The sequence below is a fragment of the Rhinopithecus roxellana genome, chromosome 13 (genome assembly GCF_007565055.1).
Source record: "Rhinopithecus roxellana isolate Shanxi Qingling chromosome 13, ASM756505v1, whole genome shotgun sequence".
Taxonomy (NCBI): Eukaryota; Metazoa; Chordata; class Mammalia; order Primates; family Cercopithecidae; genus Rhinopithecus; species Rhinopithecus roxellana.
The window spans coordinates 131,767,653-131,789,681 of NC_044561.1; the positions used below are offsets into that span (position 1 = coordinate 131,767,653).

A 22,029-nucleotide genomic window follows, 5' to 3' on the forward strand; every position below is an offset into this window, starting at 1 on the left:
TCTTCCCACCCCCATCCCACCTTCCCCCTCTTCCTTCCTCCCTCCCCCCACCCCCTTCCTCCTCCTCTCTCCTCCCGCCCCCACCCCACCTTCCTCTTATTCCTCCCATCGCCCCCCTACCCACTTCCCGGGACTCACACCTGTAGCATGGCATCCCGGCATCCCCATATCTGTCCCCGGGAGGGTGGGCTCACCCCACTATCCCCACCTGCACCCACAGAAGAACTCTCATGGCTGAGACACAGCAGCTTTCCTGCAGCCCTTGGTGCTCCAGGGACAAATCCCACTGAGCACATCCCTCAGGAAACCATGCAGGGTCAGAACCAGCCCCTGGCTTCCCCGACTGGGCTTTCCTGACCCAGGCTCTCAAGCCGCAGTCTGTCAGCGTCACAGGAACCACGGCCTGGTCTAGAACCAGCTGCTCAAAGGCCCTGGGTCACCCTTCCCCAGAGAGACCCCAGCAGAGCCCAAAGGACAGAAGCGACGTCCCTTTCTGGGAAGCCCAGCTCTGGGGGCTGCAACCCGCCAGGACCCCGCCAAGGTGTGGGGTAGCCCCCATCTTCTCCCCGCTGCCAGCCAGCCCTCCTCACCTCCGATACCCAGGAACCACCTGCATATACAGTCTTTGGTCAGGAAGAAGGTGGAGGCGGAACGTCCAGGTGCAAATTCATTCAGCCTCTGCTTCCCTCTGAGGAGAAAACACACTGGGTTCTTCTCCGTGACTTTTTAAAGGTTGTCGCAACAGCCCTGCTTGTACATGCCGAGCCTCTGAAGCTCACAGAGCTGCAGGAAGCCCTCACCCCGACTCAGGCAGGGAGTCCCAGCCTCTGGCCTGATGCTCAGAACTGCTGCAACCCCCCCTGGAGAGTGCCCCAGGAGAGAGCACGGAAAGCGGGTCTCAGAGACAAACTCTCTCACCTGGGCCTGTTAACTGCTGCCTGGGGGGTCAGATGGGAAAGGTATCTGGTTTCTGAACTGAGAGCGGAGGCTTCAGCCATCCCAGCACAGGCCCCCTGTCCCCAAGGGCAGAAATGCTGCGGCCCTGCAGCCTCTGGTCAGATGCTTCTGTCCTGCCCTGTCACAACCCCCTCCTGCAAGAGCTTGAATGTCACCACCCCCCGGTAAAGCCACTGCCTCTGGGTTTCTGGATCACACAACCCATGAGCCACAGGAGCACAGGCTTGCACAGGAAGTGTCTGCTCACACATCTGGCCCACGCACCTGCTCACATACCTGGCCCATACACCTTCTCACACATCTGGCCCATGCACCGTCTCACAAATCTGGCCCATGCACCTTCTCACACATCTGGCTCATGCACCTGCTCTCACATCTGGCCCATGCACCTGCTCACACATCTGGCCCATGCACCTGCTCACACATCTGGCACCTGAGCCCCCAAAGGGTGGGTGTTCATTCCCCTCTGCCCCTGACGGCCTCTTTCCCACTGTGCACACAGACTGGGGTTCCTGGGAGGCTTGCCTGACACCACCTGGCTCCTGGCACCTGCTCAGTGCCCCTCAGCCTGTCATGCCATGCCACAGCCCTGCCCCTGGCCAGTGCTTTCAGTGAACCCATTTGCAGGGGAGAAAAATTGAGGCACAGAGAAGACACATGACTCAACAGTCACACGGCTGGCCAAAGAGATGCTGCCTGTCAGTGTAAAGAAAATTATTGAACCCCACATGGGACCAAGAGCTCAGGAAAGTGAGCAGCTGGGGGCTCCAAACGCCGTCCAGCTCATCTCCCCAAGGGGTCACCTCAAAAGGTGTTCCTGCAGGAGCCCTTCCCATAGGACAAACCGAGCTCCCAGGGGCCATGGCAGCCATGCAAAAGGAGCCTCCTTGCAGGCCCTGGGCTGGGGTCTGTTGGATCAACCTGAATCCACCTGAGACCTGCAAAGGCCCTGGTATTTTGTCGGCGCTCTGTGGCCCTGCCCACCTTCCGGACAGAGCTACTACCAGGCACAGGCACAGACGCCCACAAAGATGATCAGAGAGGCTTCCGGGCTTCACTCTCATGGAGCTGGTCCAATCCACACACAGTGAGTGCTAGCAATCTCAAATTTTAAAGTCTTTAAAGCATGTTACTTATAAAAATAAAGGGCTTTTAAGAGCCTTAAGTTGAAAGATTGAACTAAATGTTCCGTGCTATCAACCAAACTTTCTGTCCACATCTGAACAAACCCAGCACATCCCTCTCTCCTTGTCCTTCTATAAACTCCCAAGGTCAGAAGAAATCACACATGAAAGGATGTCCGTGACCCTCTCAAAATGAAGTCACTGTTAACTATTTTCTTTGGCTAAATGATTCGGTCAAGTTTCGAAGAGGATTAACATCTGTGCACACTGCTGTTTTTTTCTAGAAACTATTTGGGGTTTCTCATACTTATTCCAGGAAAAGCGGCCGCAGGAGGCACCTCTCCTAGAAGCGTGAATTCAGTGGGACGTTTGGCATAACTCTGCCGGAGGGGTTGGCGCAGGGTTCTGCCTTCCGTAGCCCTTGATTTCTGTGGGTGGAGGGTGAGGCCCCTCGCGGCTGTACTGAGGGAGGCCTGCATAGGGCTGGCACACAGGGCAGGTTGTTGCTCTAGGGCGGCCTGCTACGGGGCCATGTGCCGCCCTGACCCACAGAGCCACGTGCCCAGAGACATTTCAAGGAAGCTTCCAGATCCCAGCCCATGGAATGGCTCAAGATTCCCATCAGCAATCACAGAGAAACTGGCCATTGTCCTGCCAGGCTCTGACCTCAGCAGTGTGGTCCAGTCGCTCTGAGTGAAGCCACAGGCGCTGAGGTGTGGCAGATGTAAGTGGGTGATGAAAAGTGGCAATGTGGCCCCCAGCAAGGCCTGCATAGCCCAGGGGGCCGTGTCCACAGAGCCTCCAGCTGAGCACCCCAGTCCATCCCACTCCAGGCCCTGTGCAGAGGCAGAGGAGGCCGCTAGGTAAATATCTGCCTGATTTAAACCTGGAGGCAATCGATGGGCCGCATCACCCACAACACAAAGTGGGGGGTCCCTCAGCAGTGTCTGCAAGGCTGCCTGCCTCAGACTCTCAGTGAGACCCTGGAACGTGGCCTCTGCCAAGGCCACCTCTGCCAGCCCAGCCCCAGCCCTGACCTTTAGGAGCCCCCATGAGGGCACCTGTCCCCCAAACCCAGGGAGGCCCTGCTGGGGCAGGGAGAGGCCTGGGGCTTGTTCCAATCTGTGCTCTGGAACTTTCCTTATCTCCAACCTGTGTCTGCTCTAAAGTGCTGGAAGGAGGCCAGTGGGGACTGAGGTGGGCACCATCCAGGGCATGCAGCCCACAGCAGGCTCAGCTGCGGGAGGGTCTCCATGGGCTTAACAGGATGTGGGCCGGGAAAGCAGCTCATGACACCCTTGTTAGCAACGGGGCAGGAATGAGAGCAGCCGTCACCAGGGGCAACAAGTGCAAAACGAACCCAGGGCTGCCTGTGGCAGGAGCGGTCGGTGCCCACCCACCCACACACTCACCCGTCCTGGTGTCCCCACTGTACCCCGAGAAGCTGAGAGCAGGGGCTCTGCTGCCCCCACCAATGCGCGTGGCTTAGACCATCCGTGACAGCCTGCCCTGGCAGCCTGACCTGCCTGTGTCCCAATTGTCTCAAACGGCAGACACCAAGAGCCGCAGCCAGCCAGCTGGGATTGTCTTGGGGGCCTTCGGGTCTGCTGGGCCCTCCAGAACATCACCATCTTCCGGGGACGTCCAGGAATCGGTCAGAATGAGTCCACACTCCTGTGGGCCGTCTAGACCTGGCCTCCACCCCTGACCCCCAGGGCCACCTGGTGCTACCTGCCTACCTCCCCTGGGCCTGGGGTCCAAGCAGGCTCCACCATCTCTGCAGCCAGCAGGTGCTCGGTGGAGGTCACCTGGGCCTCCCCAGGTCTCTGCAAACACTGCCCTTCTGTCCTCGGCCCAGAAAGGGTGGGATACCCTGTGTGTCGGTCGCCCACCCTTGGCGAGCACAGAGGCGGGCTCCCTCCCAGGCCTGCCTGACAGCCCAGATAAGCCGCTATGAATGGAATGCGACCTCCTCCGGCACCGGGCACAGGTGTGTCACCCCCAGCGTCGCCCCCAGCCTCGCAAACAAACCACCTGGAAGCCAACAGACCAGTGCCTGCCTGTGAACAGTCCTGCTCGGCCCGCCCGTCGACAGGCAAGGGCACCCCGGACCTTATTTCTAGGTCTTTCTACAAACCTGATTTTCAACAGCCCAGCCCACTAAGGGCAGGCAAGGCAGTCCACGCATTCTGTTCCGTCTGATCCGTCTTGCTCCCAAGCTGACCCTGCCTGATGGGGTGACCACGGCTGGCAGAGCCTCGTGATCCCGGCTTCCCAGGCCAGCCCACAAAGGAGCTTGCTTTGGTGGACGAGCGCAGGCTGAGGGCCAGGGAAAGCCAGCTGGGCCATCGATGCTCCCGTGCAGTGTGGCCTCCTGCCTAGAAATAAAGGCAAGTTCTGCCAGACCAGCCACGAGACCCCAGGCCGAGACGCGCCATCTCCACATTCTTGGGCTTCCAGAGACTTAGGCAGCCACCCACGCTCTCCACCAGCCTTTGTAACCAGACCCGGGGTCACCAAGAATGATCCTGAACGTGCCCAGGGTGGATGCCCCACCTGGCCCCTCCTCAGCAGCTACCCTGGGCACAGCTGGAGCAGAAGCCCAGGATCCCAGTCTCGAGCCCAATCCCCAGCAAACAGCAGGCAGCAGAGGACCCGGGTGGCAGGGAGGCCCCTCCTGCCATGTCAGTCATAGCCCATGAAAAGGCTGTGTCCTCCCAGAGCACTCAGGGTGAGAGGCGCCAGGGAGGTGCTTCGACCTGTTTGGAGCTTTAGCTCTGATCACAGAGTTCCACACACGCAGGAGAGGTCAAAGGGCACTAGGGAAATGGGGGTCCCTCAAACCATGACCCCGCTTCACGGACACAGCACACGCAGGAGAGAACGAGAGTGCACTAGGGAGACGGGGGGTCCCCAACGAGAGGGCGCTAGGGAGATGGGGGTCCCCAATGAGAGGGCACTAGGGAGAGATGGGGGGCCCCTAATGAGAGGGTACTAGGGAGACGGGGGCCCCCAAACCATGACCCCGCTTCACATGCCAGAGAGGGCGAGAGGGCGTTAGGGAGATAGGGGCCCCCAAACCATGACCCTGCTTCACATGCCAGAGAGGGCGAGAGGGCGTTAGGGAGATAAGGGGCCCCCAAACCATGACCCTGCTTCACGGACACAGCACTCCTGGCCTGGCACCGCTATAGAGGCAGGAGCTGCTCTGCTGTACCACGGCGGGCAGGCGTCAGGGTTGGCTTGGTGCGGGGAGCCCAGGTCCTGTGCACATGGGCCCAGAGTACGTGGGGAGGGGGCACTGGCAGCCGAGGACACACAGTGGCCTTCACAGGCCATGGAGGGGATACTGACAGAGGCCGCAAGAGCCTGTCCGTCACCTGCAGTCCGGCTCCACCGTCCTGGGATCCCGCCGCCTGCTCACGAGCACGTTCATTAGCTCAGAACTCAAAACTAGAAGATGCCTCCAGCCCTGTCACGAGACTGGAGAGGGGAGAAGAGGAGACAAGAAGTGGAGCCTTCCTGGGCCATGTTCTATGGAGCCGAGCCGGGGTGCTGGGCGCACAGCGGGTGACTAAATGATGGAATGGGCGGGCACTGCCAATCAACGTCCGCTGACTCCTCTCCTCCTGCTCTGGGCACTGCCCCTTCCTCACAGGGACCTGCAGCAGCCATCCTGACTGTGACCGTTGCCCACAGCTCACCGTGGCAACTGTGCACCTGTAATGTCCATGCCTGGGACTCTGGCCTTTCATCTCAGGAAGGCCTCGCTGAAACGTTTTCCAAAGGAAAAGAGACAGGGAAAGGACTCTCAGATCCCTCCCGGGACGCAGTTAAAGAAAGCTGTAGAGAGTCTCGGCCGGGCGTGGCGGCTCACGCCTATAATCCCAACACTTTTGGAGGCCGAGGCGGGCAGATCACAAGGTTGGGAGATCAAGACCATCCTGGCCAACACGATGAAACCCCATCTCTACTAAAAATACAAAAAAATTGGCTGGGTGGGGTGGCGCGCACCTGTAACCCAGCTACTTGGGAGGCTGAGGCAAAAGAATCGCTTGAACCTGGGAGGCAGAGGCCGTAGTGAGCCGAGATTGCGCCACTGCACTCCAGCCTGGCAACAGAGCAAGACTCTGTCTCAAATTAAAAAAAAAAAAAGAAAAACTAGAGAACCTATGGTGGACTATTACACACCCATGAAAAGGGATGAAACGTGGGTCTGCACAGCAACACGACGTACCTGGAAATGTGAGGCTTGTGAGAGGAGTCAGACACAAAAGGCCTCACACCGTGGGAGCTACTTGCGTGAACGGCCAGAACGGCCGATCCACAGAGGTGGAGAGTGGACTCACAGGTTCTCGGGGCTGGGCAGTGGGCTCCCTATCCCCGGCGTGCAAATGTTCTAGAATTGGGCAGTGCTGATGGCTGCACAGCGTTCTGACTATACTAATGTCACTGAATTGTTCACTTTAAGATGGTTACTTTCATGCATTGTGAATTTCATCTCAATTTTAAAAAGTTAAAGTATCCAATTGTTTCCAGTTCTTCCAAAGATGGAACATGACAAGGGTGGAAATTGGTGGCCTTGGTCCTGGCTGCTACTGAAGTCTCCTGACCCCACAGACCCCACCCTTGGCCATGCCTGGCTGGTCACCCCGGCATGCCAGGTCAGCTGAGGGTGCCCCTGGCCCCACCTTTCTCAGAGCGGGCTCAGTCAGTCTCCTGGTTCCCACAGTGCTGAGTGTTTGAGGCCCGAGGCCACCCTCACCACACGCTTCTCAAACTGAGAGACCCCAGGCCCAGACGCCACCTGCTCACAAAAGCACCAGACCCCACACTGCACAGCACTCAAGATGCACACTCGAGCCATCCACGGAGGAATGGGGGGCAGTCAGGAAGGCTTCATGGAGGAGGTGGTGCCAACGGGCCTTGGCCGGTGCGAGCAGTGGGCAGGAGTCGGCTGCCTTGGCTGTGACCTAGGAGACCTCGCATCCTCCCAGCTCTGCAGGGCCAGGGACAGCATCTCCCAGGACAGAACAAGCAGGGAAGTGCCTGCCCCGTCAGACTCATCCAGGCCCGGGGTGTATGAGTCACCTCGCTCATTAGTCAGGCCTGAGCTCATCTCTAGGTGCCGGCACATTCCCGAGGCCTCACCCCGCTTCCGCTGGTTCTGAGTCCTGCAGACCCAACCCCAGGCCCAGGGCGCACGGAGGTCCCGTGACGGCGACCAGCATGAATGCTGGGCCCGGCAGACCCATTGTCCAGCAAAGGCACCAGAGCACTGGCTGCCCCTCACGGCAAAGTCCAGGGTACACACAAGTATGCCCGGAACCCTCAACGCCTGCCGGCCTGCCCACCCCACCTGGAGAATTCCGCTCCCCACCCGCCGTGGTGCTGGTGTGTCCAGACACGTGGCAGAGGTGTGAGGTCAGGGGCAGGGGTGGCCGAAGAGCAAGAGGGGGGAGCCTGGGGGAGGCAGAGCCCATGAGCACGGTACCTGGGCACACAGTCTGGTCAGTGCTAGACGGGTCAAGAGGCCTGAGACAGGCATGGGAAGCTGGTGGGTCGGGGGAGCCAGAAGCCTCAGGGACTACTGGTGAGTTATGAGGGGCCACATCTGGCCTCCTGGGTCAATGCCAACCTTAAGCCCCAGAACAAAGGGGTGGGGAGAAGCCTCCAGGGGCCACCGGCAGGACAGCAGGGGGAGGTGACACTGAGATTTAAAAGGTCTAGAGAGAAAGGGCTGCGATGGAGGTGGATACGGTACCCACACAAAGAACAGAAAGCTGGGCCCAGCCCCCAGCGTGGCTGCGCATCAACACCAAGTCCAGATATTCCAGTGACCAGACCCCACACATGCTCCCGAGAGAGCCTGGCTTTTTAAACTGCAGCAGAAAGCAAACACACAGGCATCACCTTCCAGAAGCGTGAGCATGAAGCTGGGGCGTCTGCACCTCAGGAGGCTGCCCTGCTGGGGTGCGGCCCTGGGGTGGCGGGGCTGAGATGCCCCTGTATCCTGAGAGCACCTGTGTTGACAGCGCCCCCGCCTTCCCTCCCCTCTGCTCAGCCCCTTGCTGTTCAAGAGGCAGCTCCTTCCACCGCGGGGAACTCAGTCCCAGCAGCACTGGCACCCCCCAAGGCCTCCCTCCCAGACCCCTCAACACTCAGAGGAGAAAAGACAGAGAGGAGGCCCCAGAATGGGCAAGTGTCTGCTAGGGTGCAGCCACCAGCTCCCCAACCTGCCGGACAAAGCAGCAATCAGCAGCACGCGCAGAGGGCGGACACTTCCGTGGTCTCACGCCAGGGCTGAGCATTCGGTGCTGCTGCCGTCCCGGCCAGGCCTGGCACCCAAAGGGACCCGCGCTCTCCTGCTCAGGCCTGGCAAGGTTTCCAGGGGCTCCCAGAGCCGGATGTGATGGGGCAGCCCTGCAGGGATCTGGGCTTCTCCATCTCCACGGGAAGTGTGTGAGCACCCACCGGGAGAGCAAGCGCGGCCTCACCACACTGAACCAGGGGCCACCCTCTCTCAAAATAACTCCAGGCCAGGCGCGGTGGCTCACGCCTGTAATACCAGCACTTTGGGAGACGAAGGCAGGTGGATCACCTGAGGTCAGGAGCTCGAGACCAGCCTGGCCAACATGGTGAAACCCCATCTCTACTAAAAACACAAAAATTAGCCGGGTGTGGTGGCACTCACCTGTAATTCCAGCTACTCTGGAGGCTGAGACATGAAAATTGCTTGAACCCGGGAGGTAGAGGTTGCAATGAGCTGACATTATGCCACTGCACTACAGCCCGGGTGACAGAGCAAGACTCCGTCTCAAAAAAAGAAAAAAAGTAACCCAAAAGTCACTCAAACTAAATGTTGTCAATTCACTTATGCCCTGGTCAGGCAACTGCAAAAAGGTGGGGAAGCAGGAGGGGGCGGGGCGGGGGCGGGGCTCTCTAAAAACCAGGGGAGTCACACTCAGCCCCTTCCTGGGTTCTCATCCCACATGAAAGAAGCAACAGGGATGCGGAGATGAGGCCTCACGGTGCTTCAAGCAAGAACGACGGCGTCCTGGCAGCCGGACCAAGTCAAAGTGAAGTCTGCACGCACAAACGTGCTGTTCTGACTTGGGATAAATGTGGATCTCGTGAACCCCCAGAGCCTTGGCCCTCTGCCTCCGCTTTGGAAAACAATGTCCCCTACCAGACCACCCTGGGGAGGATGGGGGTCACCACAGGCCCCCAGGGGCGTTTCCTTCCTGCTGCCCAAGTCCAGAGGCCGCAGGCCCCGAACCTGCCCGAAGGAGCCGGGAAGGCTGGACAACGAGAGGGACCCTCTGACTCCAGACACAGGATCCCACCTTCTGCAAGTCTGCAGCTCAACGCCACACCTCACAGGGCAGCCCCCAGGAGGCTGCTGTGCAGTGTTCACACAGGAGGGTGTGGGTGAGCGGGGTCATGGCCCCTGCCATGACGGTTTTCAGAGGCCTTGGGCCACCGGAGAGTGAGGCAGGGGGTCCACCTCCACGCAGACCTCTTAGGGGACAGTTGCAGGGACCCCAGGGACGGGGCAGCACCAGGGTGCTCTCCTGCAGGGGAGCCCAGTCTGGGGCTCTGACAGGCGTATCCAGGGAGACAGGTAGATACAGTCACACTGTCCGGGGAGACGGACAGGCGTGTCCAGGGAGACGGGCAGACACAGTCACACTGCACTCACACCACACACGGCTGTGGCTCTGACAGGCGTGTCTGGGGAGCTGGGCGGACGCGGTCACACTGCACTCACGGCACACACAGCCGGAGCTCTGACAGGCGACACTGTCCGGGGAGACGGGCGGACGTGGTCACACTGCACTCACAGCACGCACGGCTGTGGCTCTGCGCAGCCCGAGGCTGGTGTGAGGAAGGAGGCGGTGGGCGGTACTGCCCACCCTTGGCTCACAGGCCCAGCAACACCAACAGAGAGGCTGCGATGCCACAAGTCAGACCCACCCCCTCACCACGAGACTGAGTGACCCCCGAGCCCAGGGCGTCCATCTGAGAAACCTCCTGTGAACAGCTACAGAGGAAATTTTCAGGTGCAAGAGACCTGCAGAAAGTTCTGGAACCCATGCCTGGACCGGTTTGGACCTTCAGTGGAAACACGTCAAAGAGAAGGAAAACCAGCTGGGGAAGGATGCCAGCAGCGGCGGCTCAGGTCTGGGAAAAAGGCGCAGGCGAGGCAGTGCCTGAGCAACGGAGACCGACAGGCAGGAGGCGGGACGGGCTGCGCCACAGGCCTCCCAGGGTCCCCACGCCACTGCACACCTAGGACTGCGGGAGGGTCAGTGGGGGCCAAGGGCTGCCCCGGAAGGGAGCCGGTTTTCAGGAGCTTCCAAGCTGAAGGGCAGAAGCCGCCAGGACCTGGCCCAGCGCTCTGGTCCAGGGTCAGGTCACACCTCCGACCAGGGATTGGAGGCTGCAAATTGGAGGCACCACTGGCCGCATGCTTGTGAGTTCTCCACTGGCACAGGTGGGCCGCGGGGCCTCGAGGAAGCGCCTTGGTACTGTGGGAGGTGACTCCATGCAGGTTCAGGCACGGCCGCCTTGGAGGTCGTCCTCTGTGGGGCACCTTGGGGCAGGTGTCCTTATCCTGGGAACCCTCGCCCGGAGACCCACAGCTAACCCGCAGCAGAGTTGCACTCCAGGCATGTTTACCTGCAGCCACACACCTCCCCAGGTGGCTCCCCGCCCTGCAGAGAGGGCCTTCCACTGCTCCCTGGTGGAGCCCTGCGTCTGCCTGTGCCGTGGGCCTGCCAGCACCACCAGGGCCCACCACAGAGGCACAGGAAGCCCGGATTTGCTCCTGAATTGCTGTGACTGCCACCTCCTCCACCTGAGAAGGTGCCCCTGTGTCACTATGGATGGCAGACCGGGCACTGCGGGAGCTGGGGCAGCCTGCTATGGTCCCGACACGTGGCCTCCTTAAACCCTGCACTCCCTGCCCTCCCCCAACACCAGCGCCTGGGACCCTCTGCAGGGACTGTTTCCACCAGGGCCCAGCAGCAGTACCCAGCACCCTGGCCTGGCTTCACATGCAGGACCTGCTGGCAGGACAGGCCCCTGTCTGTGCATCAGAATTCGCTGGGAGGCAGCTGCTCCTACAGCCTCAGATTCCAAATCCAAATGCCCAACAGGAGGGTCCTGGGTGAGGAGCTGAGTGCGTCCAGCCTCTGTCCCCAGGACACTGCAGAATTCTGGTCCAAGAGGGTCTTAAACTGGCCGGTAAAGGATCCACCTCAGAACCACGGAGTCTGCAGGACGGAACTGCCTCCACCCGGTATGGGCAATACACTCAGGAAGAAAACCAGGCTATCCTCCAAACACTGGGGGCTCTGGCCGGCCTCCTCTGTTAATATTTGACTCAAGCCTGAGGTACCTAATTCAGCATTAACTGGAGTCACTCAATGGCCATGAGCCCCCTGGTTCCGCAGTAACTCAGATGGGGGTGGAGACAACCTGGGCTGACCCTGAGGAGGCTGGGATTCAAGAGAGGCCGATCCCCAGATCCCCTCACATGACCCTGGGAGCCAGGCCGTCCGGGAGGTGGGAGGTGGGCGCCCGGCTGTGTGTGGACACAGCTTTGGGAGGGTACTGCTGCCACCCGAGGTGCTTGTGGGGCTCCACACCTTTCTCTCGGCAAATAACTGAACGCAGCAGCAAGGAAAGGGAAGACGGTGGAAGCTCGGGGAACGTACCCCAGCCCAGCAAGGGCAGCTGGCTGACACTCAGGGGCTGCACCAGCCAACACTCGGGACCAGACCGGCCAACACTTGGGAACTGGACCAGCTAACCCTCAGGAACTATGTCACCATGGAATGTAAGCCACGGTTTCCAACTCCCCTAAGCTCCAGGACACCATTTCCAAGCTCAATTTGCCCTGTGGAGAAGGAGAAGTGGTCAAAAGTGAGGACATTAAGACCACTTCAGCTGGGAGCGGTGGCTCACACCTGTAATCCCAGCACTTTGGGAGGCCAAGGCGGGCGGATCACCTGAGGTCAGGAGTTTGAGACCAACCCGACCAATACGGAGAAACCCCGTCTCTACTAAAACTACAAAAAATTAGCCGGGCGTGGTGGCGCATGCCTGTAGTCCCAGCTACTCAGAAGGCTGAGGCAGGAGAATCTCTTGAACCCAGAGGCGGAGGTTGCAGTGACCAGAGATCACGCCACTGCACTGCAACCTGGGCAACAACAGTGAAACTCCATCTCAAAAAAAAAAAAAAAAAAAAGCCACTTGGACCTTCCTGAAACCCCCCATCAGGTGGTCTCCCAAAGAACAGACCCCTCCACCCAGGAGGCCCACAGCCCTGCCTCACCCAGTGGCCTAACCTGGGGCTGCCACCTCCCCTTTCCTTGGCAGGCTGCTGGGCGGAGTCCCCATTTTTCATCCCCGTTTTCCCAGACCGACAGCTGGGAGAGCCCGTGCCACCCACTGTGCCCTGAGATCTGCACAGCACAGCGACTCACAGATGCCTTTTGCTGTCCCGCCACAGCGCGAGGTGCGTCAGGCCAGACAGCCATGCAAAGGCCCCGGCTCCTGGCTTCTGCCATCTTTTCTGTTCCTACAACTCCACCCTGGAGCCTCCCACTCCTTCAAAAGCTGCAGGAAGAGGTGAGACCCCTCAGTGCCCACAGGCAAGGCCCTGCCATTGCACTCCAAATGCCTGCACCAAGCCCAGGGCCCTCCTGCCCTTCTACAGACAGAGCCCACCAAGCCCAGGGGCCTCCTGCCCCTCTACAGACAGACAGCAAGGGGATGTGCCAGGGTCCCTAAGCCAAGTCCAGGTGCTCAGGCTTTGCTGAGACTAAAACTCACAGTGAGCCTGTGTGTGCACATGTGTGTGTGCGGGCCTGTGTGTGCCTGCATGTGTGTGTGTGAGCCCATGTGTAAGCCATGTGTGTATGTGAACTTGTGTGTGAGCCTATGTGTGTGTGAGCCTGTGTGTGAGCCTGTGTGTGTGAACCTGTGTGTGCCTGCATGTGTGTGTGTTAGCCCATGTGTGCGGGAGCCGTGTGTGTATGTGAACCTGTGTGAGCCTGTGTGTGTGTGTGTGAGCCTGTATGTGTATGTATGAGCTCATGTGTGTATGTGAGCCTGTGTGTATAAGCCTGTGTGTGTGTGAGCCTGTGTCTGCATGTGTGTGTGCCTGTATGTGTGTGTGAGCCACGTATGAGAGCCTGTGTGTATAAGCCTGTGTGAGCCTGTGTCTGCATGTGTGTGTGTGTCTGTATATGTGTGAGCCCATGTGTGTATGCGAGCCTGTGTGTGAGCCTGTGCATGTGAGCTGTGTGTATGTGAACCTGTATGTGAGCCTATGTGTGAGCCTATGTGTGCCTGCACGTGTGTGTCTGTGAACCTGTGTGTGTGAGCCTGTGTGTGACAGCCTGTGTGTGCCTGCGTGTGTGTGAGCATGTGTGAGCTGTGTGTATGTGAACCTGTGTGCGTGTGAGTTGAGTGTATGTGAACCTGTGTGTGACAGCCATGTGTGCGTATTGGCCTGGGCGTGTGTCTGTGTGTGTGAGTGTGTTGGCATGGAATGGGGTGAAGATGGCTCCACACCACAGGCAGGAATGGAGGGTTGCAAGCTGAGAGGCCACACATATGACACAGGTCATGGTCACGGTGCTCAGGAATTCCAGAGGTTCAGCTGGCCCTGGGGGACCCAGGCTGTGTCCTGTCACAGGGCCCTGAGCCTCAGGTGCTGAGGTGTTCAAAGGTTCTCTCCAATTGGTGGTGGCTGCCTAATGCCTGGGAGGTGGCAGGAATGAGGGTCTCTGTGCCAGGCAGGCACGGCAGGTCCCTGGCCAACGCTGAAACAGTGTGAGCTTCCTTCCTGGCAACTTGCTGACCACCCGACCCGCTCCATGGCTTCCAGGCCTGCAGGCAAGAGAAGAGGACTACAGGAATGAGCAATTTAAGAAATGGAAGACCGAGGTTTTCCAATCTAATTAACAGCATGACAAGCCAGGATGGGCTGCTGATCCGCATGGAGCCTTGCACAGCCAGAAACACAGCGTCCTGCTCCGCTCCTGAGACACTGGGGCTGTCACTGCAGCACAGCCCCAGACACTTCCACACAGGCAGACTGTGGCTCTCCAGGCACTGCGGCACCCTCTCCTCCCCTTCCCAGCTCTCCTGAGGCCTGTGGTTCTGGAATTCTCTGCTCTGTGCAAGCATGACTGTGGCCCTCCTCCCACGTCCAGCCGCACCAGGCCCTGGGATCCCAGACGGGCTTCCCCTTCGCAAGGGGCTCAAAGCAAGCACCTATGGGGGTGGGGGCAGCAAAGCCGTCTGGCCAAGGTCCCTTCTCTAGAGTGCCTGTCTGTCCGTCTGTCCTTGAGGAGCCTTAAGAGTGCAGGGCGGGACAGGCAGGCACCAGCTGACACAGTACCGGGCAGGGACCAGTGCAAGATCTCGAGGCAGGGCTGGGTGGGGTGGGGGTGGCCAGAGTCTCCTGGCTGGGAGCAGATGTGGGTGAGTGGCACAGACTGTCCTCATGCCCTCCTGGGAGAGAGGCAGGAATCCATGACCAGGACAGACAGAGTAAGGACTGGGAGAGGCAGAGCAGGTGCCTGAGCTTGGCCATGCACAGCTTCCAGCGAGGTTGGGTTATCCACGGCTCCCCGAGGTTCCCCGCTACCACTCGCTGCACCCCAGCACAGCCGAGAGCTGTGGTTTCTCCTCCCGTGGAGTCCCGCGTGGCCACCCATTCCAGGTCCAGCCCGAGGGCACCGCCTTCTCCAGGCTGCCTTCCCCACACACGCCACACCTCCAGCACCAGAAGGTTCTGAGGAGGGGAGGAGCTGGGGCCCCCACTCGCCTTCCTGTTGCCAGGATACAGGCCCAGGAAAAAATGCCACAGCGCTGGATTAATGTCTAGACAGCGTGACCTTTCCCCTGGTTCTCTAGATATAATTGGGACCCAAATTGTCCGGTGTCATGAGCTGACAGCAGGGATGAAGGAGGGGGCTGTTCTCGGTGCCCCAAGGGGACTCTGGGAGAGGGCCGCCCACTACCTGCGTGGGGGCTGCATGGGGACAAGCCAGGGTCACCCACAAAGGCGCTTTCTGTGGAGGGGACGTCACCTCTTCCATCAGCGATGACACAGCTCTGAGATCACAGTGTCCTCGCAATGGCTCCCATTAACTCCCTGCTGCCCATTCTGCCAGCCTGGTGCCACGAGACCCTCGGGGCTGGGCCGTGGGACAGGTGCCTGTCCTGCCAGCCTGGTGCCACGAGACCCTCGGGGCTGGGCCGTGGGACAGGTGCCCATCCTGCCAGTCTGGTGCCACGAGACCCTTGGGGCTGGGCCGTGGGACAGGTGCCCGTCCTGCCAGGCTGGTGCCACGAGACCCTCGGGGCTGGGCCGTGGGACAGGTACCCGTCCTGCCAGGCTGGTGCCACGAGACCCTCGGGGCTGGGCCGTGGGACAGGTGCCCGTCCTGCCAGGCTGGTGCCACGAGACCCTCGGGGCTGGGCCGTGGGACAGATGCCCGTCCTGCCAGGCTGGTGCCATGAGACCCTCGGGGCTGGGCCGTGGGACAGATGCCCGTCCTGCCAGCCTGGTGCCATGAGACCCTCAGGGCTGGGCCGTGGGACAGGTGCCTGCCCAGCCCTGCAAACACATCCAGCAGGCATCAAGGGCTGCCAGGCACAGCGACTCCTACTGCCAGCAGTGAACAGTGCCAGCTGCGACAGCAACGCCTCTGCCAGGAGATGCAGAGGAGACCAGCCCTGACGCTCCTGTCCCGGGGGGCCTGCTGCACACTCAGGCAGAATGAGGGGTCCTGAGGGGGACCCTCGGCCTACCCACGGCTCCCGGGGCAGGTGGCCGGTCTGGTCCTGGTGTTTATCTCAACCTCATTGTTGTTCAGAAGCTGCTTTTTATTATTTGTGACCATAAAAGGATGTAAACAAATTCCTGTTTTGAGTCAAAACTACCTGGGTCCACCGGGCAACAGAGCAGGGAGGCAGCCTCAATGTGGAATCAACAAGCCAAGGTTGTAAGAAGATTCTCAGGAGTGGGGTTCAGGGAGGGAGAACTGAGGGCTGGAGTTTCGGGGGGCATTTTACTTTTTATTCCAGGCAGCGCTATATTGGCTGGGATCTCAAATGCTGAATAACGCTCCTGTTGGACTTCAGTAATTTTAAAAAATAAAACTGTTTAAAAATCATGAACACTTCACAATGCAACCAAGTGGCCCCACGTCCTCCCCTAAGCATGGTGCCCACCCGTGGCTTTGAGGAGGGTCCTTCAGCCCCAGCCAGGCCCTCTGGCATTTACACCCAAAACACCCAATAAATCTGCTGAGAGAAACGCTGTCCCTGGTGGTAAATGAACTCCAGGCCACTTTGCAGCCCAGCTCCCACCCCAGGGCCCGAACAGGGATGGGCGGCCTGAGAGCACCCAGTGGCCCCCGGTAGCCGGACCCGAGCCTTCGGAGCCAGCCTGGCCTTGGCAATCCTGCAAGCACGTCACCACACACGGCATCACGTGTCACCACACATGGCATCGAGTGTCACCACACACGGCATCACGTGTCAACACACACGGCATCACGTCACTACACAGCATTGTATCACCACACAGAATTACATGTCACTACACATGCCATCGCGTGTCAGGGCCCAGCCCCAGAGCCTCTGGCCAGGACTGGCCAACCTCTGCTCAGTCCTTTGGCCTCCCTGACCTGCCACTGACACTGGGGACCTGGGTCCTCTCGTCCGTCCTTTACTGAAGAAAAGGAAGAGCAGACCTGCAGCCCCAATGCCCCCCAGACTGAGGCGGTGAAGACTATGGCACCGTCTGCCCCGTGAAGGGGCTGCTTCTCCATCTCCCTGCCTGCCTGCGTCCGGCGGGCCTGGCTGGTTCCACATGACAGAAGTTCCTCTAGAGGATGTATGTTGGTCATCACGCCTGGCAGGTCCGCAGGCACAGGGGGTCGGGGTGGGAGGAACCCGGGAAACTGACACGAAAGCAGAGACAGCCTCGGAGGTGGCTGGGAGGCCCCTGAAGAGGTGCTGCTTCCCTGAGACCCCAGGAAGAGACGTGAGCCAAGGAGGGCGGGCTGTGGACACAGTGGGGTCAGGAGGTGCACAAGGCGGACTGTGCAGAGCAGGTGAGAACGGCCAGTGAGTGTCCTGAGGCTCAGCGAGGAGGCAGCCTCTGCATTCACTGCAGCAGACAAGCGACCAGGCAAGAGTGGCTCCGGGGCCCACCCGGGAATTCATCTAAACACCCAGCAGTTGTTTACAGGCCACCAGCTCCTGCCACAAAGCAAGGGAAACCACCAAGAAGGGATGGCTACCTTGGTGTGGAAAGAATGAGCCCAGCACTGAGCTGCCCTGCCAGAGACATCCTTCCCTAGCTTGGGGACCCTCAGCAATGCTGGCAGGCAGGCATGGGAAGGGCACACCCACCCCACCACTTCAGCAGCTGGGGGTTGGGATGCAGATCCCTCTGCCCCCACCAGGGATGAGCACCCAGCCAGCTCCGCTCAGCGCTGTCCTCGATCTGCAGATGCAGTCCGCAAAAAGCTCGGAGTCGGAGCCGGCTCCCTGGAAAGGAAGGGTCTTGTCACTGCACATCTAGACAGCAAGCCCTGGCCGTCCAGCCCCACGCCAGGTGCCCCCACTCACAGCCAGCGCTCCAGGAGCGGCACGTGTGAACGAACAGGCACTTGCCCTTCTCGGTTCCTGCGGCAGCAGGACTGGCCATGCCAAGGCCACCTCCCGGGAAAGGTGGGTCTGGGGTGGCAGGAGAGGCAGGAGATGCAGAGTGCCACCAGCTGCGCTGTGCGTGGGGCCTGGGGAAGGAAGCTGGAGGCCAGAACCCCCTTCTCTCTTCCCTACAATGCAATTCTCCCCACCCTTAGCGTTTTCCACCGAGGAGCACCTCCTTTGCCGCTTCATGGGAGTGGCACCCAGGACGGAGGGCCTAGCTCTGCCCAGGCCACAGTGGCCACAACAACGGATGCAGAGGATTTGGGCCAAACCACATCCCCCGGCAAAGAGTGGTCACACTTCTGTCTGCTGTTATTAACAGGCCTGGTGCGCAGGTCCTGGGTGTGCCGAAAAGCCCATCAGGGAACTGGAGGGAGCCACAGTTGGCGCACAGAACACCAGAGAGACCGCGGGCCTGGAAACACCACAGAGAAGGCAGCTGGGCTGGGCACGGCGGGGGCACCCGTGAGGCCCTCGAGTCGGAAGAGGACACCTGAGGACGCTGAGCAAGTCACAGACCACAGGACAGGGAACCTGCAGGTAAAATGGCCCCAAGGCCCAGGGAAGCCCAGGGCTCCCTGCACAGCAGGCAGGCATGGCCAGGGGCCAATCCAGAGACTACAGTGGAACAGTCCACAACACAGAGAAGCAAGCGCAGAAAGGAAGTAAGACAAGCTGGAGCCATTCATACCCATTAAGAGGCAAAGATGGCCGGGCATGGTGGCTCAAGCCTGTCATCCCAGCACTTTGGGAGGCCGAGACGGGCGGATCACGAGGTCAGGAGATCGAGACCATCCTGGCTAACCCGGTGAAACCCCGTCTCTACTAAAAAAATACAAAAAAAAAAACTAGCCGGGCGAGGTGGCGGCACCTGTAGTCCCAGCTACTCGGGAGACTGAGGTCGGAGAATGGCGTAAAACCCAGGAGGCGGAGCTTGCAGTGAGCTGAGATCCAGGCACTGCACTCCAGCCTGGGCGACAGAGCGAGACTCCGTCTCAAAAAAAAAAAAAAAAGACGTAAAGAATCCCACAAGGCCCTGACAAGCCAGGAGGTGAGTCCACGTGAAATACAAAAACCAGCAGGGGTCTGGCAGCGACAGGGGAGCTGCTCCGGGGGAATCTGGGCAGGCTCTCTGGGATCCCAGCACCACCTCTGGAAAGATCATTCTCCAAAACACACGTTATCTGGACAGCGACCCACCATGACCAAAAGCAACCAAGAACACTAACACTCCAAAAACCCCTTTAACAAAACTAACTTAGGGAACTAGAATTATTTCTGCTGAAAACAGAAGGGCAAAGATCAAATTAGCTGCTTCCAAATATCTGAAAACTCACGGAGCAAGAAAACATACCTGACACTGAAAGCGCCGTCACTCTCCTGAGAGCAAGATCAGCTCGCAATTCAGACGAGGGAATGCAGAACGAAGGAACGGAAGAGTTGTCAGGGGCAGGGGCTGGGGATAAAAGACCCGGCCAAAGTGAGCTGTGCTGCTTCCAGTCAAGTGGGAGAGTAGAGGCTGCACCTCTGGAGTTCAACTAGAAACCGTGTGCTGGTTAGCATGCAGCTCCAATCTGACTAATATTTAGCACCTGCTGGGCCTAAGCTGGAACCTAAGAGAAGCCGGGTGACCGGGTCACAGAGGACAGACCTAAAGCACCAAAAACAGACCTGAGGGCCTGCTTGGCATGCACCTGGTCAGCTTTTCTTTATGAAAACCCCCAACACACTATGCCCGCCTGTCTGTGTGAGCACCACCCAGGGCTCCACACGGCATCGGTTCTCCCCTCGGCTGCAGCACCAGGCACTGGGCTGGACGGCACTTTCCAGGACTGCTTGTAGCGCTCACACCTCTCTGAAGGCCAGGCAAGGCGTGAACCCCAGGCCCCCAGCTGGGGTCTGATCAACGGCACCACCGGCACTTTCCTGTCCGGGGCCTGCCCAGTCTGCCTGCCGCACCCCTGCCCTCAACTCCACACTGCGCTGGCTCCCACCTGCATCCATCTTCCAGAAGGGGGGCTCCATTCACAGCCCCACTCTGCCACCCCTGCGCGTGGTTCTGCCCCTCCTCCTGCCCCACCCATGGCAGCCGGCCCTGAGCCCCGAGCCCCAGGCGTCCAGCTCCTGGCTGCTGCCCCAGGCCTGTTGGGAGGTCATCCTGGGGACCTGATGACCAGAGGTTCCATTGACAGTCAGGAGATTCTGAAGGCCAAGGACTCATCTGTAAGTCCCAACAGAGCCCACAGTCTGGGGTGGCCCTGGGTGTGCAGGAAGTGCCCACATTCTGACCCCCAGCAGCCTAGAGGGTCCTGCTGAGGCTCAGAACACATCCAAGGCTTCCTGCCCCACGGAGTGGTCCCTCACAGGTGAGAGACCCTTATTCCCATGGTTACTAATGCCTCCCTTTCTGCGAACCAACACCACACCGCGCTGCCACCTCTGGCTGCTGGGACAGGTCAGTGTCTTAAAGCAACACAGGCGTCTCTCGGAGCTCAGGAGACTGGAAGTCAGAAGTCACGGTGCCCAGAGGGGTCCTCTGGAGGCTCCAAGGGAACCCACTTCCTGCTAACCTTCTCCCCAGCCCCGCCCGTGGCTCCGCCTCCGCCATCCCCTCCTCCCTGTCTTGCTTCTTCTCTATAAGGACCCTTGTGACGACGTGGGGCCCACCCGATAATCCAGGGTCATCCCCACCTGATCCTGAGCCTCATCCCACACACAGGCCACACGCACGGGTCCCACAGGCCGGGGTGGTCAGCTCGGGGTCGGTATTCAGCCTTCTACGTGTGTGATCGGAAGTGGAAGCATAAATGTGGGTTTGGGGTTTTGTTTCTTAAGTTCGGAGATGTTAGCGTCCATCTGTCTGCCCTCTCACTGGCGGGCAGGGCTGTTTTCCGGTCTGGGAGGCTGGCTGTCCGTGAGGCCCTCAGGCCACGTGCCCGGAGTGTAGCTGTCAGCAGGGGCCAGGCCGGGGCAGAGTCGGCTGCAGGGTCCCCGTCTTGCCTGCAGGAGGCCACCCAGGTCTGTTTAAAGTGTCAGACGTCCCCCGTGTTGGCGCGACAGGCTGAATTGGGACAGGTGGTTTTCCTGGTTTCCAAACCTCCCACAATATTCTTAGTCATTTTCACAATAGAAACGTGTGACTAGCAACCTGAGTAGCCCAAATTCTGAGCAGGTCAGGCTGGAGCCCATCCCTTTGGGGGTGAAGTCTCATTTCAGCTGGGAAACAGGGATGTCCTGGCTGCCCTGAGGGGATCAGAGACCCCGCATCAAGATGTGCCCCCGAAAGGGAGACAGGGCTGAGATTCCAGGACCCAAGACAGATCAGAGGTCAGCACCAACACAGCCTGCCTCTTCCCCCTCCTCCCCTTCCTCCTCCTCCTCCTAAGGACCAAGGCTGAGAGCAGAGATAGTTCAGGTGCACACGGGCTTGGAGAGGGTAAGCTGTTTAGCTGAAATGAGAATTTATACTAGAAGATGCCTCCCAGCTCCATGGACCAGCTCACTACATAAGGCTCCTGCCCCTGAAGGTCTGCCACCTCCCTCAGCACCCCTCCAATCCCACACCTAGGGAATTTCCTGAGAACCTGCCTTTTAAGCCCTCTCCATCCTCCACTCTGCCTCTGTCCTCTGCAAAGGCCCAGGCACAAGTGCTGGGCATGGCTGGCGGGGCCTTTGCTTCCCTCAGTGCCCGGGGACAAGGATGTGCAGGACTGGCAGAGGGACCCCGGGGTTAGCTCGGATGGGATCCATGGACACTTCCTTCTTTCTGGCTGGAAGGCTGAGGTGATAACAGAAAGGAAGCGGATGTTCTCTGATCTCCTCCTCAGAGGCGGCACGTGAGGCTCAACTTTACAAAGCACAGACGCCTGCCTACGGGAACCGCCTCTTGACAAGAAAGCTCCTCGCAGGGGCAAAAGAGGCCCAGCTTTCTCTGAAGTCTCCTGACAGCCGAGGGGTCTTAGCAGGAGATTTTAGAAAACGCTCGCCGCCCAGTAACAAAATCCAGCAAGCAGAGGAGGCGGGTGTTCCCCGGGTCCCCGTGACAGGAGCGCTGAAGCCTGTCAGAGTGCAGGCGCCCTGGCCTGCGGACACAAGGGGGGCTGGAGGAGGTCGGGGTGGCTGCCCTCCCTCATACACATCGTTGTGGGCAGGCACAGCGTGGGGCTGAGTAAGCAGCAGCACAAACCTGCGTCTGGTC

General features: G+C 59.6%; 1 protein-coding gene and 1 long non-coding RNA gene across 4 annotated transcripts in view; one reads left to right on the forward strand and one right to left on the reverse strand.

Annotated features, from left to right (window-relative positions):
* COL18A1 (collagen type XVIII alpha 1 chain) overlaps positions 1 to 22,029 on the reverse strand; it is a 103,634-nt gene that overhangs the window by 73,279 nt on the left and 8,326 nt on the right. The gene's annotated exons all lie outside the window — the stretch shown is intronic.
* On the forward strand, positions 10,073 to 16,280 carry LOC115892697. 2 transcript variants are annotated; one of them, XR_004052589.1, is made up of 4 exons: positions 10,073 to 10,263; positions 12,468 to 12,719; positions 13,984 to 15,317; positions 15,710 to 16,280. It is a non-coding gene; the product is annotated as an uncharacterized LOC115892697 (long non-coding RNA). The 2 variants fall into 2 exon arrangements; XR_004052588.1 differs by having other exon boundaries at positions 10,107 to 11,385.